The sequence below is a fragment of the Penaeus monodon genome, chromosome 1, assembly GCF_015228065.2.
Source record: "Penaeus monodon isolate SGIC_2016 chromosome 1, NSTDA_Pmon_1, whole genome shotgun sequence".
Taxonomy (NCBI): Eukaryota; Metazoa; Arthropoda; class Malacostraca; order Decapoda; family Penaeidae; genus Penaeus; species Penaeus monodon.
In genome coordinates, this window is record NC_051386.1 from 2,771,147 (window position 1) to 2,788,646 (window position 17,500).

The 17,500-nt window shown below is 49.4% G+C and overlaps 1 protein-coding gene across 7 annotated transcripts in view; it reads left to right on the plus strand.

The window, feature by feature from the left end:
• Positions 1-17,500, plus strand: part of LOC119580411 (plasma membrane calcium-transporting ATPase 2-like) — a 213,376-nt gene that overhangs the window by 17,038 nt on the left and 178,838 nt on the right. For all 7 annotated transcript variants that reach the window (XM_037928874.1, XM_037928807.1, XM_037928742.1 and 4 more), the window contains exon 2: positions 12,061-12,105. The gene's annotated coding sequence lies outside the window, so the exon portion shown is untranslated. The remainder of the gene's footprint in view (positions 1-12,060; positions 12,106-17,500) is intronic.

Consider the following 17,500-nt stretch of genomic DNA (forward strand, 5'->3'; position numbering starts at 1 on the left):
TATATGGATAAAGGAATGGTTATTTATTTGTGTATTTGGATATTTGCCGTGATGGAGTAGAGTTGTAGGTTATCGAGCGCCACGCGTGAAAGATTGGTCTCTCTCGACTCCTCTGCAGCATTCTAGAATGTTTTAAATAACCTTGTCGTCAGTGCTCAAGAATGTTCCAACCTGCTTGTCCCTGAAGTTCAGAATGTTCAAAAGCCGCAGGAGACGAAGCGTTGAGAATCGACCGGCCGAGACGGCCGTGGCTCGGAAGCCGGCATCGCTGACTGGGCTGATTGTTCGATAGCTTGATGACGTTGAGACTCGCGTTCGTCTGCCGCGAGCGCCCGAGAGCCAGCAGGCAGCGGGCAGCCGTTCAAAGCGCCCAAGGAGGACATTTCCTGAGGCGCGGCGACAAAGCGCCAGTGGCGTCCGGGGCCCCCTGGGTGCACAGCTCGGGAAGGGCCGCTGGGCGTGGTTGGCCGGGGGAAAGGGGTTCTTGCCCGGGATGGTTTGATTATAAGCAAATTTTTTAGGGGGGCGGGGGGGGGTAAGATGAGGGGAGCGACGGGAATAAGAGAAAGGAGAAGTGGTGTGGATTACATACAGGGAAGGGAGCCGGGTGGGTGAGTGGGTGTGTACAGGAGAGAAGGTGAGTGAATGAATGAATGAATGAGTTAGTGAGCGAGGGAGCGTAAATTAAAGAACGTAAGATGAACGGGCAGAAGTACTTGGTTTTGTGCTTCACTGACGTAAACTTCGTGCAAAAGTCGTTTTATGCATCATTTTAGTTTAGTTTTTTTTTTTTCTTGCTTTTGATCCTATTTAATAAAAAACTGTCAAACCCCATTTTCAGAGAAAAAATCCGTAAAAAAAGTACTTGGCCTTTTTGGGATTACATTTAATTATTTTGATTTTGGTTTTTTAGATTCTGTAGAAGTATGCAGTTGATTGCAGGGCAGACGTGTCACTTGTAAGCAAAGGAGATTGCTCAATAGTTGAGGAGAGATGAGAGAGAGAGAGGGAGAGGAGAGAGAGAGAGAGAGAGAGAGAGAGAGAGGAGAGAGAGAGAGAGAGAGGAGAGAGAGAGGAGAGAGAGAGATGAGCGAGAGAGAGGTGAGAGATGAGAGAGATAAGAGATGAGTGAGAGAGAGGTAAGAGAGTAATGAGAGATATAGAGAGAGATAAGAGAGCAATGAGAGAGATATATAGAGATAAGAGATTAATGAGAGATATAGATAGGGAGAGAGGAGAGAGAGAAAGAAAAAGGGGGAGAGAGAGAGAAGAGAGAGAGAGAGAAGAGGGGAGAGAGAAGAGAGAGAGAGGAAGAGAGAGAGAGAAGAGAGGAGAGAGAAGAAGGGGAGAGAGAGAGGAAAAAGAAGAGAGATTAGTGTAATTCCTGCTGTTGCTCTCGTCCATTTGTTCATTTGCTGGCCATGGGCGCGGTGGCTCTGCTGGCACGAGGACCCGGAGTGGGCGCAAGGTGTGCCGATCTACCCGAGTGTGTAAAGATGTGCTAATCCGAAGTCGAGAGTGAGTGCGCTAATCACCCTTAACTCGGAGAGTGAATCGAGGACGCTCTGTGCCTTCTTCCTCCCTGTCCCCTTTAGCCGATTCGCTCCCCTTTCTTCGCTGCGCTTTGAGTGTCAGCGGACGAGGCGACGCTGAGGGGACGAAGGAAGGAAGGCACGGCAGGGCTGGCTGGTGGCACCCTCCGACGCTGGCCGGACCTCGCCTGGGAAATGTTGACAGTGTTGTCGCCCCCTCCTCCTCCTCCTCCTCCTCCTCCCGGCTTGATCTCCTCCTCCTCCTCCTCCTCCTCCGCCTCCTTCTTCTTCTCCCCTCTAGTCTCTTGCTCCTTCCCTTCCCCTTTCCCCTCCTCTCCTTTCCCTTTCTCTTTCCCCCTCCTGCTCCTTGATCTGAATGGGATATAAGAGCAGACAGTGATGGGAAACAAGTGAGTAATATCATCTTCAGAATTTTGTGTGAGTTGGCATGGGTGGAGAAAGGTCCTTTTCTCATTTGGGAGATGAAGGAAAAGGAGAAAGGGCAGAGCATGCGGTAAGAAATCAACTTGGAGGAAAGATTGTCTGAAAGAGAGAGAGGGAGGGAGGGAGAGAGAGAGAGCGAGATAGAGAGAGAGAGAGAGAGAGAGAGAGAGAGAGAGATAGAGAGAGCAGAGAGAGAGAGAGAGAGAGAGAGAGAGAGGGGGGGGGGAGAGAGGGGGGAGAGAGAGAGGGGGGGGAGAGAGGGAGAGAGAGAAAGAGAGGGAGAGAGTTAAAGTTTTTAAAGTTAAAAGTTTGGTTTGATTTCATTTGTTACAATGAATATTCTTGGTGTGACTTACTGTCTGTTTGATTTTGCTCACGTGTGTCAGCTGCTGCTGACTCGGCTGAACCGGTCCTTGCCGCCGTGGTTGCCCGCCACAGCAGTAACCTCCAGGGCCGACACGTTTGCAACTTCCTGCGCCTGGGCGGTGGTCGGCAAAACCGCCGACCCCTCGGATGAGAGGGCCGACATGTTACCACTGTAATAGCCAGGAGGCTAGAAGAGAGAGAGAGAGGAGAGAGAGAGAGAGAGAGGAGAGAGAGAGAGAGAGCGAGGAGGAGAGAGAGAGAGAGGAGAGAGAAGATAGAGGGAATAGAGACAGAGAGAGAGAGGGAGAGGGAGAGAGAGAGTGCGACAGACAGAGAGTGAGAGAGAGAGGGGGAGAGAGAGAGAGAGAGAGCAAGCAAGAGATGAGAGGAGCTACAAAGGACAGTGCCACAATTGGCATCACCGAGTTGTTTACGTCAGAGGGAGAGCATGACGCGTGTGGCACCTCTGTCATGCGGGCACGACATTCTTTTTGTTGTCATTGCTTCTCCTTCCCACCCTTCCTCTGCGTTTGGCTGTGCAGTGTCGTTCGTCGGTTGCTGTAACTTTTAGTATGTGTCTTTCCCCCACCTTTGTCTCTCCTTTTCTCTGTTTTCTGTCTTCTCCACCTCTCTCCCTCTCCTCTCTCTCTCTCTCTCTCTCTCTCTCTCTCTCTCTCCATCTCTCTCTCGTTATTCGTCTCTCTCTCTCTCTTCCCATCGTCGTCATCTCTTCATCTCCACCTCTCATCTCCTCTCCTCCTAAGCCTTTCCGCTCTCATCCTCTGCCTAACTCGCATCCTTTCTCCTCCTATCTCCCCCTCCCAAGCGCTCCTCACTCCGGTTCCTCGTCTCCCACTCCCTCTTCGTCTCGTCTTCTCTCTTCCTCCAGTCTCGCCCTCTCTCTCCACGTTACGTCTCCTCCCCTCCCCTCTAGTTCTGTCCGCTCTCTGTCTCCTCACTCTTCTCCCATAAACTCAACCCTCCTATCTAGATCTCTCTTCTCATCCCTCCCCCCCCCCCCCCTCTTCATTCTCTGTCTCTCTCTCCCACTCCGTCCTCATCTCCACTCCTCCTCCCCTCCTTTCACATCTCTCTCAACTCGTCCATATCTCAAATCCCATCTCTCCACACTCCTGCTCGGCTCTCCCTCCCGTTCTCTTGATCTCGGTCTACTCTCTCTTCCATCTCCTCGGGTGTGTGGTGGGGGTGGCGTCGCCATGGCACGGGGGGAATCGCTCTCTCGTCCCATCGACTCCTCCCATCACCTCCCGTATCTCTTCGATTCTCTCTCCTATCTCCTCCCGACTACTTCTCTGCCTTCTCTCTCTCATTCTTATTCTCTCTCTCTCTCCTCTCTCTCCCTCTATCATCGACTCCCCTTCTCTCCCGCATCACTCCCTCCATCTCCTCTACTCAAATCCCTCTCATCCTTCTCCTTAATCCGCTCCCCCGGTGTACCTCGCCTCTAATTTCTTCCTCTCTTTCAAAAGAGAGCCCTCCGCCTCCAAGGCCATCTCTCCTTCGGCTCCCACATCTCCTCCTCCTCTCCTGCTCCCTCCTCCTCATATCGTCACTCGTCTTTCGACCTCTCTCCCTCCCTCCTCTCCTCATCCTCCTGCTCTTCTCTTCCTCTCGGTTCCAACCTATCCTTCCTCTCCTCAAAATCGTCTCACTCCTCCTCACCTCGACGATCTCTCACTTCATCTCTCCATCAAGATCTCTCTCTCCCTCGCTCCTCACTCTCCTCTCATACTCTCTCCCCTCTGCTCTCTCTCTCTCTCCCTCTCACGTCTCGCGAATATCCCTTCCTCTCATCTCGTCAGCATCCTTTACCCCTCTCCTCCTTCACCTCCCCCATGTCCTACACTCTCTCGCAACTCGTCTGCTTCCTGGGTGTGTGGGTCGGGTCGGGTCGGGGGGGGGGTTGCGGAGGCTGCGTTCTCCCTCTACTCTCCACACGGCTCCTCTTCTCTCCCCTTCTTCTCCCTCCCACGAACCGCTGCTCTCATCTTCCTCTCTCCTCCTCTCTCTCTTCCCTCACCCTCTTCCCTCCTCCGTCTCCTCCGTACTCCCTCTCCTCATACTCCCTTCCTCTCTTCTCTCGCTCTCTCTCTCTCTCCTCGATGTCAAAAATACTCTCTCTCCCCTTTCTCTCTCATCCCCAACCCTCTCTCCTCATCCTTCCGTACTCCTCCTCATCTCCTCGCTCTCTCTCCTCCTCTCCTCTCTCATCACCCTCTCCCATCCTCTCCAGCCCCTCCTCTCTCCCTCTCGCGCACCCTTCTCGCCTTCTTCCTCAATCCTCTACTCTATCTCTCTCTTTCTCATTTCCTATCTCTTCACGGTCTCTTTCTCTCTCATTTCCTCCTCTCCTCTTCCTCCGTCACCCTCCTTCTCCCTTCGACTCTCCGGGAGCTCCCTCCGTCCTCCCCTGGGGCTTCTCCTCTCATAAGTCCTCTCTTCCTTCCTTCTCGCTCTCATCTCGCTCTCCTCTCCTTCTCTGTCCCAATCACCTGCTCAAAATCCTCATCCTCTCTCATCCCGCTCCCTCCTCTCTTTCCCGCTCCTCCTCCTCTTCCCTCTTCCTCTCAGTCTCTCCTCCGTAGCCTCACCCCTCTCTTACTCTCCTCCTCTCTCTTCTCTCTTCTCTTCTTCCTCTCGGCTCTCCTCTCTCTCATCCTGCTCCTCCTCTCATGTCTCCTGTCTCTTCCTCTCTCTACTCTTCTGCTTCTCTACCTCCTCCAACGTCCTCTCCCTCTCTCTCTCACTTTCTTCTCTTCCTCCACTCCCTCCCCTCCTCCTCCTCTCCTCTCTCTCTCCCTGTCCCCTCCCGATCCGTCCTCCATCCCTCTCTCTCGCTCTCTCTTCCCCTCTTCCTCCCTCGTCTTTCTCTCTTCACCTCTTCCTCCATACTCATCTTCTTCTTCTAATCTTCTCATCTCCCTCCTTATCTGTCTCTTCCCTTATCCGTCTCTAGTCTCTCGCTCTCCTCTCCAGCATTCCTTCCGTATCTCCTCCCCTCTCTCTGTTTTCTCCCTGTTCTCTCCCTCCTCTATCTCCAACCTCAATCCTCTCTTCCTCAACACCCGAGCTCTCTCTTTCAATTCCGTGTATTTCGTCTCATCCTTCGCTCATACTTCCCCCCCATCTCTAAGCTGTTCCTCTCTCTCTACTCTCTCATATCTTTTTTGCCTCTCTTTCTTCTTTTCGCCATCTTCATTCATCTTTCATTTCTTTCCTTTCCTTCTTCCTCTCTCTATTTCCTCTTTACTCTTCTATCCTTCCATCGTCTCTCTTTTCCTCTCCTTCTCCACTCCTCTCCTCCTCCACACTCCAACCTTTTTACTTTCTCCTCTACTCTGTGCCCTCAACAGGACGGGGCTTTTACCCCTTCCTGTCTCTATCGCCTTTCACCTTCCCTCGTTCTCCTCACCTTCTTTCCTTTTTCTTCTCATCAGTTCCTCTTCCTCCCTTTTCCTCCTCCCATCTTTCTCGTTCTCTGTGGGGTGTGGCACTTAAGAGAAACGTCTTGGCATTTTCCCGACGGCACTGCGAGACCTCGGCGCGAGTGACAGTTTCCTTGTCGAAGCTAATTGTCGAGATGTTGCAATTGCGAGGCACAGGCGGTGTTGCTGCACGATGGGAGGGGAGGCGAAGGGGTATGAGAACTGGGGAGGGAATGGGTGAGAATCTGAGAAGCGTGTGAGGGAAGGGATGGGGAAGGAGAAGGGAGAGGGAAAGAGGAACGGTGTAGGAGACGAGAATGGGTAAGGGAATGAGGTACGAGGAAAGGTAAGGGAGAGGGAAAGGGAAAGGAATGGTAGGAAAGTCTTTTCAAAAGGCTTGACTTTGTTGATGAAACTATTATTGATCTTTTTTTTCGTAGCTGTAGTTGCCATTGGTATAGTCTCTCTCGTTATATTATCTGCATGAGCCTCTTTACGATAAGCAGGATAGCAAGGGTGCATACATTTACAGGCTGAAGGTCTTCATTTTCCCTTTCAAGTTGCTCAAGGTTGGCCCGCTGTACCAGTCATTCACCGTGTTTGACAATGTTGTTTCAAGATTTGCGATTCCCTCCCAAAGCTGCCCCCCCTTCCCCCTCCCCCAGCTTCTGTCTGTCCCCCATTCACCAAATTGGGTCAGACTGGACACTCCGTCGCCCACGCCAATCCGTATTTAACCACACACTGCATTTGACTTGTGCCAAGACAGTTTCTGTGAATGCTTGAAGGCGTGATTTTATTATACGTCGATATGATAGTGTGATTTGCTTGTTTGTTTGTAGCAGGAACGCGACCGGTTACGCGTGTACGTACCCTCGTATAAACAAGAAGGATACAGATAAAGAAGGAACTGACGACCCGTAGTGTTATGATTTTGAAAGGTGTGGATTTGTCGTTAATCTCTTGTCCTCCGTCGTGATCTCTTCTGCATGGACGGCAAGTATATGTTGAACATTTTCGTATACTAGGATGCAGTGCAATTACATCATAGACGGTTAAACCAGGTATGCTGTAGGTAATAGAGAAAGAGATGAAAGTAAGAAATAGATAAGTCAATAAGGATAAGAGATTCTTAAACTTATACGAGGCATAATTTACGGATTTGAGAATAATGATGTAAAGGCCCTCAGCAGTTGAGGTTAATTTTATGTGAAAACAAAGTGACGTGATACTCGCATAAGGAAGACGCTGAGACAGACATTAGTCAGAAGTTCTCGTAATTTTAATGGTTTCCGCAACCCATTTAAAGATTTAAAGATCATTTAAAGCTAAAAGGGTGTTACGTAGAGCTAGCATCGGAAAGACAGGGCGGCGGAATTCAGAAAGGGAGTTGTGTGGATACGGAGAGGAAGGTCGAAATGAGTAGCATGCTGTTCGGAGAGAGAGAGAGAGATGAGAGAGAAGAGGAGGAGAGGAGAGAGAGCGAGAGAGAGGAGGAGAGAGAGAGAGAGAGAGAGAGAGAGAGAGGAGAGAGAGAGAGACTGGGTGGGTGAATTGGACAAACTGGCAGATGGATTGATGGTAAGGTAAATAGACGTAAGAGCTAAGTTAATAGAAAAGGAAGGAAGAAGAAGAGGAAAAATTTTTAGGAAAATCAATCCTCAGACCATGTGTGTGTGTGTCTTTGTCCTTTTCTGTTGCCCTCTCCTCCTCTCTCCTCTCTCTCTGCCAATTCATCCGTCCAGTCGCAGCAACTCCCTCACTCTCTCTCTCTCTCGGATCTCTCTCCTTCCTCTCTCTTCACTCGCTCATGCGTCACTCGTCGTCCTCTCTCTCTCCCTCTTTCATCCTCGGGAGTTCGTCGTCGCTCCTCCACCTCTCTCTCTCTCTCTCTCGCTCTCCTCTCTCGCCCATCTCCTTCCTCTCATCTTACTCCGGTCTCCCTCTCTCATGCTCTCTCTCGTCATCCTTCCTCCTCTCTCTCCTCGTCTCCTCTCTCGTCCCTCGCTCCTCCTCATCCTCCTCTACCCCCCCTCTCTCTCCTCTCTCCTCTCTCTCTCTCTTTCTCTTTCTCTCTCTCTCGTCTCTCCTCTCATCTCTCTCTCTCTCTTCTGCTCTCTCCTCTCTCTCTCTCTCTTCCCTTCTCTCTCACTCTCTCCCCTCCTTCTCCGCTCTCTCCTCCTCTCCCCTCCGCTCCCGTCTCTCTTCTCTCTGCTCTCTCTCCTCTCTCTCTCTCCCTCCTCCTCGTCCCTCCGTCTCTCTGTTCTTTTCTTTCTTTTCTCTTCTCATATCTCTCTCTTTCTCTCCGCCTCTCTCTCTCCTCTCTCTCTTCTCCGGAAAGAATCTCTTCCTCTCCTCCCCTCTCTCCTCTCACCTTCCTCTCTCTCTCTCTCTCTCTCCTCTTTCCCTCCATCGTCTCATCTTCTCTCTCTCTGCTCTCTCTCTCCTCTCCTCTCTCTCTCTCTCACCTCTCTCGAAATCTCTCTCTCATCACTTCTCCTCGCTCCTCTCGCTCCTCCCTCATCTTTCCTCGTCCTCTCCTCTCTCCACTCTTCCTTCTCTCTCCTCTCCTCTCTCTCTCCCTTCCCTTTCTCTCGCTCTCCCCTTTCTCCTCTCTCCTTCCCCTTTCTCATTTCATCATCTCTCATCTCTAATCGTCTACTCCTCTCCTCCTCTCTCGCAAACTCATCTCTCATCCTCTCCTCCTCTCCTCTCTCACTCTTTCTCTTCTCGTCTCATCTCTCTTCCCATCTCGGCTCCACTCTCTCTCTCTCTCCTCTCTTCTCTCCTCTCACTCTTCCTCTCTCCTCTCTCTCTCCTCTCTCTCTCATCTCTCTCTCTCCTTTCCTCTCTCTTTCTTTCTTCGAGTCGTCCTCGTCGTTTCTCTCTCGTCTTCCTCGATCCGTCCCTCTCTCTCTCGGTCTCCCCTCCTTTCTTCTCTCGTCTCTCTCTTCTCGTCTACTCTCTCTCTCTCGTCTCAACTCTCTCTCTCTCTCCATCTTCTCTTCTCTTCATCTCTCTCTCTCTTTCTTTTCTCTCTTTCTCTCTTTCATCTTCCCTCTTTTTTCTTTCTCTCTTTCTCTTCTCTCTGTCTCTCTTCTCTCCTCTCTCTCCTCCTCTCCACCGCTCTCTCTCTCTCGCTCTCTCCCCTCCTCCTCTCATCGCTCTCTCTCTCTCTCCCATCCCCCTCTCTCTCTCGTCAAATATCTCTCTCTCCTCTCTCTCCTTTCTCTCCTCCTCCTTTCCCCCCCCCCCTCTCTCCTCTCTTCTCTTTCTCCTCTCTCTCCGAAACTCTCTTTCTTTCTCTCTTGCTCTCATCTTTCTTTTCTCTCACTTTCTCTCTTTCTCTTTCTCGCTTCTCCCGCGCCCCTCGTCCTCTCTGCACTCTTCCTTTTCTCTCTTTCCTCTTTCTCTCTCTCTCTCTCTTCTCCGAGAGCCCCCCCTCCTCGTCTCATCTCTCGCTCTCCGTCATCTCTCCCCCTCCTACCCCCTTCTCTCCACTCTCTCTCTCACACTCTCGTCGTCTCGCGACTCTCTCTCCTCTCTCCTCTCTCTCTCTCTCCTCTCTCCTCTCTCTCTCTCCTCCTCTCTTCTCTCGTCCTCCCACTCTCCGCTCTCTCCCTCTCGCCTCTCTCTTCTCTCTGTCCCGCTCTCTGTATCTTCCTTTATTTTGCCGACGCATAACGTACCTTGCGCAGCGGGGGAAGGAGAGGAGGAGGGATGTAATGTGAAATTGGTGCAGGATTGCGTTAAGAGAACACCGGCTGCAACATTCCTCACATTTCTCACATGATCGCGAGGAGACATGGGTCAGTATTGCAGTTGACAGGGTGAAATGACAAGACCTTGTTAGAGACAGTGTTGGTCAGTACACGATCAAGTAGAATTTGCATTCTCATTTCCCATTTAATACTCTGTTTCTCTGTTCCACTTCCTCACTCCCTTTTCCCTTATTTTTCTCCTCCTTCGTTCTCTCTCTCGCATCGCAATCCTCATCAGTACTCATGTCTCATACGCCCTTCTCTTCTTCCTCCTTCTCCATTCTTTCGTTCTGCTTCCCTTCATTCTCCCTCTCTCCCTCCGTCTCTCTTGTTTCCATCCCGCCGACTCCCCCTCCTTTCCTCCCATCCCATTCCACCCCGCCTCCTCTCCTCTCCTCTCCTCTCTCTCTTCTCCCTCTGTTAACATCACCTCTCTCCTCCGTCTTCTTTCCTCTCTTCCCCTCCTCACCTGTCCCTTCTTCTCCCATTCCATCCCTCTCCTTTCCTCTTTTCCCTTCCTTTCCCTTCCTTTCCCCATCCCTCTCTCCCATCCGTCTCTCTTCCCCTCCCTCACGCCAATCCGGAGCCCCTTTCCCACCCTCCCACACCTTCCGCCCCTTCCCCACTCCGGCCCTTCCCTCCCCACTCCGCCCCTTCCCCACTCCGGCCCTTCCCTCCCCACTCCGCCCCTTCCCCTCCCGGTGACACATGTCTTGTAGTTCAGCCCGTGAGGACCTCATTTTCCTTTTCCTCGTGCGTTACCAAATTCATCAGTCACCGACCTGAAGGAAAGTCTTAGAGCATGCCGAATGTGCGTGCGTGCGTGCATGCATGCGTGAGTGTTTGTGTGCCTGTGCCTGTGTGTGCGTATGTGTTAGGAATTACACCTTGGCTTTATCTTGCACCATATTGTGACCAGGATCCCGAGATACGACGGGCCTTAAAGAGGTCCTTTCCAGGCGTTTTGCTGAGCACCTTTCCTCGCGCGGCCTTTCCTTGCCCTGCCTGAAGCCTTCGCTTTGGGTTCGCGCTTCTGTCTTTCGCTTGGGTTTTAGGGATCGGTTGATTCTTTTTTTTTGTAGGATATATAGTTCTCTCTCTTCTCCCTCCCCTCTCTCTCTCCTCGTCCACTCTTTCTTTCCCATCTCTCTCCTCTCCCTCTCGTCCCAAATCGTCTCACTCTCTTCTCTTCCTAGCTTCACTACTCCCTCTACTCTCTCTCCTCAATCTTTTCTCATCTCCCTCTCTCTCGACAGATCTTTCTCTTTCTCTCTCTCTCTCTCCGTGTCTTTCTCATCCTCTCCTCTCTCTCATCCTCCCTCCTTTCCTCCTGCGAGACATCCTCTCACTCTCCCCGCTCATCCTCTCCTCTTCTCTTGTCCCCTCTCCCTCTCTCCCGACATCTCTCCCCTCTCGTTCTTTCTCTTCCTCCTCTCTCCGTACTCTTCTCTTTCTCTCTTCCCTTCTCTTTTCTCTCTCATCCCTCTCTTTCTCATTCCTCTCCCTCTCTCGCTCTTTCTCTCTCTCTCAATCTTTCCTCTCTCTCATCCTTTCTCTTTCTCTCCTCGTTGTCTCTACTTTCTCTTCTCCTCTCTTTCCTCTCTCCTCTCTCTCTCCTCTTTCTTTCTTTTCCCCCTTTCCCTCCTCTCTCTCATCTTTCCTCTTTCTCTCCTCTCATCGCTTCGCTCTCGCTCTCTCTTCCGTCTCTCTTCTCGCTCTAGGTCCTCGGCGCTTCGCTTCTCCTTCTCTCTCTCTCCTCTCATCCTCTCCAGCATCTCCCACTCTCTCTCCTCCTCTCTCTCTCTCTCTCCTTCTCTCTTTCTTTCCTCTTTCTCTTTCCTGCTTTCCCCTCCTTTCTCCTCTCTCTCTTTCTCTCTCTCTCACCTCTCTCATCTCGTCCGTCATCATCTCGCTCTCCTCTACGCTCTCTTCTCCTCTCTCTCCCCACCCTCTCTCGTCTCCTCTCTCCTCTCAATCTCCTCCTCTCTCCTCCTCATCGTTCCTCTCTCCGTCACTCTCGCTCTCCTCTCTCTCTCTCCTCCTCTCGTCATCTCTCGCTCTCTCTCTTTACTCTCCTCTCTCTCTCCTTTCTCTCTCTATCTCTCTCTCGATCTCTCTCTCTCTCTCTCTCATCTCTCTCTCTCTCTCTCTTCCTCCTCCTCCTCTCTTCCTCTTCTTCTTCTCTCTTCTCCTTCCCTCGCCTTTCCCTCCCCTTTCCTCCTTCCTTCCTTTCCTTCCCTCCTTTTCCCTTCCCTTCTTCCTCCCTCCTCCCTCTTCCCACCCCTCCCTCCCTTCCCCCTCCCTCCCTCCCTCCCTCACCTCCCTCCCTCCTTCTTTATCCCTCTCTCTCTATTTCCCTCTCCCCCTTCCCTCTTGTTGTTGTTTTTGTATTTGTTTATTTGATTTCCATACAGCAAATGCATTCCTCGTTGTCATTTCCTTATTTTTATTGTGTGAAGTGACCTGATTGTTTCAAATTAGTTGTTGTTAATATTGATCTCATATTTTCAGGCTGTATCTTCGGGCCGTTTCAACTGGGCCTGCTGTATTCTCAAGGTAAGTTAAAGTAATGAGATAATTTCCAATGCCATGTTAAAAATAGACCCCCTTCAAAATACGCTCAGTAAAAGTCAAAGAAAACGATAAGCATTTTAGGGTAACTATATTAAATTGCTCTCGTGGTCTGACATTTGAAGGGAGAACTTCCTCAATTTGGGAATATTGTCTTGTATTGGTTTTCTCCATCATGTCGAGTTTTACGTAAAGGCAGACTTTTGATAGATAGTGTAGCTATCATCATAGATGAAGGCCTTTTCACAGGCACAAACAAGACAAGCTTTGAGAACAAAACAAGTTTCCTCCTCCATTCCTCCCTGAATTTTCAAACGCATCTTGAGACCTAATGGATCATGCTGTTTATTTTGTGCCCATATCGATCTTCGAATTATTATTTTTTTTTGAAGATCTGTTAACGCGCCATCACCAATAAACAAAAACAAAAGTAAATGTATGAAAACTGTAATAAAAGCAGACCGACTGCGTAAATAGGTAAATAGATTACAGGCAAAAAAAAAAAGTCCCTTTTGGAAACTCCGTGTGGAATGTCTCTGACTTTCTGTGTTCCTTCAGTGAGAGAACTCGAGTGGAAGTCGCGGTCGGTTCGCTTTACTTTATGCTGAGGGCTTTCTTTAGGGGGAAGAAACGAACGCTTAAATGATGAGGGCGGAGAACCCTTTGTTAGCACATGGGGGGGGATAGGGGGGCGTGCAAATTTCCATTTGGCTTTAAATTCATGGCTTTAAAAAATACAGCGTCCCTGGGAGCATTTGGAAGGTGCAGGATATCTGTTATTGTTTTTTAAAGGGGTTTCATCATTATTTTATCACCATTATTAATTTCATAGTTAAGTATTGTTATGATTATTATTGTTGTTATGTTGTTAGTAGCACTGTTATTATTATTGTTGTTGTTCTTCAGCTCTTGTGATTCTTCTTATTCTTGTTATTATTAGTAAAGTTACAAATGCTTTTATTGTTGTTATTAGTAGTCCTACCAGTTGTTTTATCATCATTAAAGATACCTTTAGTTCTCCGACGACTGGGAACCTCATTTATCTGGGTTCCTTTTGGGACGTAGGCCTATATGTATTTCATAATGGCTACTACAAGAGCCCTGTGAGTTGAAGGAATTTTACACTTAATGTTTCCATTGCTGGTTCAAGATATAGGTTTTCGCTCACGGTCATGTGGACGAGATTTTTCTTGCATAATTTTATTTGTAGGGATAAAAGGTCTATTTCTACAGAGAATTTTAATCCGTGTTGGATGTGGGAACGTGGATGGTCGTTTGACCTTTGATCAGTTGGGAGCGGAATATCGCATAGAGAGACTGGGTAATTTTCCCATGCATTTTAGAGCACTTTATTGCAAAATATTACTGACGAGGATTTGTATGTGCATGTCTCCAAAGAGATTCAAGGTTTGTGCGGTGATGGTATGGAAGACCCAGCTTCCGTGGCCGTGGCTTCCACCGGCTGTTTCACCTACGGTCTGCAGTTGCAATGCGGTGACGTCATTGCATGGACAGGTGACGTAAGCGTTCTCGTGGGTGCATCGTCGCGTTGGCAGTGCTTAATTACTTTTTTTTTAAGCGCTCTGAAGTCTCAACAAGCACGTCAAGCGTTGGTCGTAGTGGAAGCCTGTTCTCCACGACTTTCTCGGTGAAGGCTGGTTATTATTTCTCGTTCACTTCGCAATCGGCAGCGGTGAGGTAAGGGTAGATATTTCAACATCGTTTGTGCGTCTCCTTCTGTCACCCACATCACATGAGTGCTCTCATCCATATAACTCATCAACTCATGAGGGGAGTTGCAAGGAAGCTTCGTCGAGATCTGTGTTCTGGAAAGAGCCACGCCCTCCGCGTTATGTTTTTATACACATTTGTACTGCCATGAAACGGTCTTCATGGACGAGTTTATGGCGGGGGCGCAGGGGAGGGAAGAAGGCTATGCTTGCGCGGCCCAGGGCAATCTTCCTCGGAGGGAGAGGAAAGAAGAGAAAGAGGAAAGGGGGAGACACGCATGCAGACACACTCATACACGCGCACGAACACACACACACGCGCGCTCGAACACACACACACGCGCTCGAACACACACACACGCGCACACACACACACACACGCACACACACACACACACACACACACACAGAGAGAGAGAGAGAGAGAGAGAGAGAGAGAGAGAGAGAGAGAGAGAGAGAGAGAGAGAGAGAGAGAGAGAGAGAGAGAGAGGCGACAGTGCCATGTATACAGAGCTTACAGTGATCTAGCTGTCTTTTCCGTTGCTTATTTACCGATCCTGAGGCTTTAGGAAACATATTTTGGGCGAAGGTTATGATGCGAAGAGACCAGAGGGAGGGTGAGGAGTGGGAGGGGGAAGGGGTGGTGAGGGGATTGATGTTGGCTCCATGTTTGCGCTCATGAAGCTCCGCAGCCATGTGGCTTTGTGGCGCCCAGAATGCCGACCTCAACCTCCGGGAGACGTGTTTCCGCCTTTCACGCTTTCCCTTCCCGCCCAGTGTTGATAGTTTTTTTTTTTTTTTTTTTTGTTTTTTTTTTATTAATTATTTAATTATTTACTTATTTATTTTCACTGAAAACACAGGGGGTTGCACATGCATTAGGTGTCTTTGAAAAGTTTCAGGTCGTTAAGGATAAAGCAAGACTGATTTCTCAGACCATCCCTAGGGTTTCGGTTTCTTCGCCCTGTTGGTCACGTTACCCCCGTGTTCGAATTGATCGTAATACCCAAGTAAAGTATCTGAAGCCCGCACTCAAATCGCGTACCGTTGATTTTATGTTCGGTGCATCTCATGACGGTTGTTGGCCTTGAGCAGATTACTAAGCTGCTAATAGAACTTGAAGTTACTGGTGCAAGTCGTAACTGTCGGCGTGGGGAAAATGTGGGGGAAAAGTCGGCAGTGTTAGAGTGAATTTTTTGATGTTTGAATTGCGATGTGGCATGAAGTTAACTAGTGTTGGGTCATCAGTTATGTAGTGTTTGGAAAACCAGTTAGAGCAGCAGCCTCGGAGGGTTTGTGTATCGGCTTCTCGACATGATCAGTGTTATTTGTGTTATTTTTCGATTAACTGGCTCGCTGTATTCAGATGAGATTTTTTTATAGCAAATAGCAGCAGGCACGCTCTGCGGACGTTTACTGAAATTATTGGCTCACCTCTCTCTCTCTCTCTCTCTCTCTCTCTCTCTCTCTCTCTCTCTCCTCCTCTCTCTCTCTCCTCTCTCTCTCCCTCCCCTCCTCTCCTCTTTCTCTCTCTCCCCTCTCTCTCTCGTCTCTCTCCTCTCTCTCTCCCCTCCCTCTTTTCTCTCTCTCTCTCTCTCTCTCTCTCTCTCCTCCCGGTGTGTGTGTGTGTGTCTCTCTCTGTGTGTGTGTGTCTCTCTCTCTCTCTGTGTCTCTCTGTCTCTGCCTCTGTCTCTGTGTCTCTCTGTCTCTGTCTCTCTCTCTGTCTCTCCTCCTCTCTCTCTCTCTCTCTGTGTCTCTCTCTCTCTCTCTCTCTCTCTCTCTTCTCTCTCTCTCTCGTTCCTCTCTCTCTCTCTCTCTCTCTCCTCTCTCTCTCTCTCTCTCTCTCTCTCTCTCTCTCTCTCTCTCTCTCCCTTTCCTCTCTCTCTCTCTCTCTCTCTTCTCCTCTCTCTCTCTTTCTCTCTCTCTCTCTCTCTCTCTCTCTCCTCTCTCTCTCTCTCTCTCTCTCTCTCTCTCTCTCTCTCTCCCTCCTCCTCTCCTCTTCCCCCTTCTCTCCTCTCCTCTTCTCTCTCTTCTCTCTCCTCCCTCTCTCTCCCCTCTCTCATTCCCCCCTTTTTCCTCTCCCTATTCCCCTCCCTTTTTCTCTCTCCTTCACTCCCCTTTTCCCCAGGACATTATCGACTTGGGGTATTACTGCGTCCCGCTTTTAAAACCGGGGATAATCGGAGCCGACTATCAAACCAGCATCTTTGGCAAAATCGAAAAGGATTTATTTACTTTTTTTGGGGTTTAGGGGTCTCATGTAGTACTCAGACGGACGGTGAAAAAATCTTTTCCATGCCTACTTTTTTACTCAGAACATGCGCACTCCGCCCCTTTTTTTCAATCCTCTCTTCTTTCTCTTTCCTCTCCTCTCTCTTCTCCCCCCTTTTCTCTCTCCCCCTCCCCCTCTCCCCTTTTTTCCCTTTCTCTCTCTCTCTCCTCTCCTCTCTCTCTTCTCTCTCCTCCCTCTCCCTCTCTCTCTCTCTCTCTTCTCTTTTTCTCTCCTCTCCTAATAATTTTAGGGCCCAAAAAATTTTCTTTTTTGGCCGTATCTTCTTGTTTTTGAAAGGGCGGGGGGGGGAAAAAGACATACAAATACCTTATTTTCGTTTTTATAGTTACTATTTACGCTAAATTGGATTGTGTGTACCTACTCTTAAGTTTTGCGGTGGTTTGCGCAGTGAACGTGAGTTGAATGTGCTCTCTGCTGTTACGTGGATGGGAAATGAGGGGAGATGGAAGAGAGAGGGAAGTGTGAGAGTTGTAGGCGAGTTTTATATGCCGAGGGGGAAAAAAAACAAGAGAATTGGTGAAAGGAGTTTAGGGAGTAAGAGTGAGGGTGGCAGGGTTTTTATGAGTTTGGGCATCAGTGAGTCACGTTTTTTATGAGTTTATGGATCAGTGACTCATGTTTTTATGAGGTCAGGGACTCCCCTTGGGGGGGGAAACGACCAGCATTCATGAGTGGGCGAATAATGAGAATTAAAAGAACAATTAGTATGAGCGAAGGAAGGGGGCTCTCGCCAAGACCGACTGCGGGGGGGGGGGGGGAATGTAAAAGAGGAGCGATCAGAGTTAAATTCCGGTCAGGGGCGGGGGAAGGGGTTGAGAGCAGAAGGAAGGGGTGACAGGAGGGGAGGGAGCGGGCGGGAGGGAAGGGGCGTAGGGGCGAGGACCCGGGGTACCTAACCGGGAAAAAAAAATGACTTTAAACAAAAACGACTTATAAGGATGGCCCCCAAACGGGGGGATCTGATCGGCTGCATTGTTTCTTTTCTGCTTCGAACAAGCAAAAGAGCCCAATGTGAGAACAAGCACATTCTGCAAGCAGTCTTTCACTTTCGGTGAGAAAAAAGAAAAGAAAAAAAAAAGTTTGGAATTGAAAACTGCATTTTCGTAAGTAACAAATTGGCCCCCGGCAGAGTGTGAGAGAAAAAAAAAGAAGTTATATAAAGGGAATAGACTTGGTTAGAACATAAAAGCGTGTAGTTATCAGTGTGGAGAGAAAATGAAATAAAGAACACGAAAACAATAGTCGGCGGAAAAGGGAGGAACTAGCAGGCATTGTGTGTGTCTGGTAATATCCACGCAGGATGTTATTATTTATTAGATACTCTTTAGGACGAGATGCAGCGCAGAGGCTTGCAGTC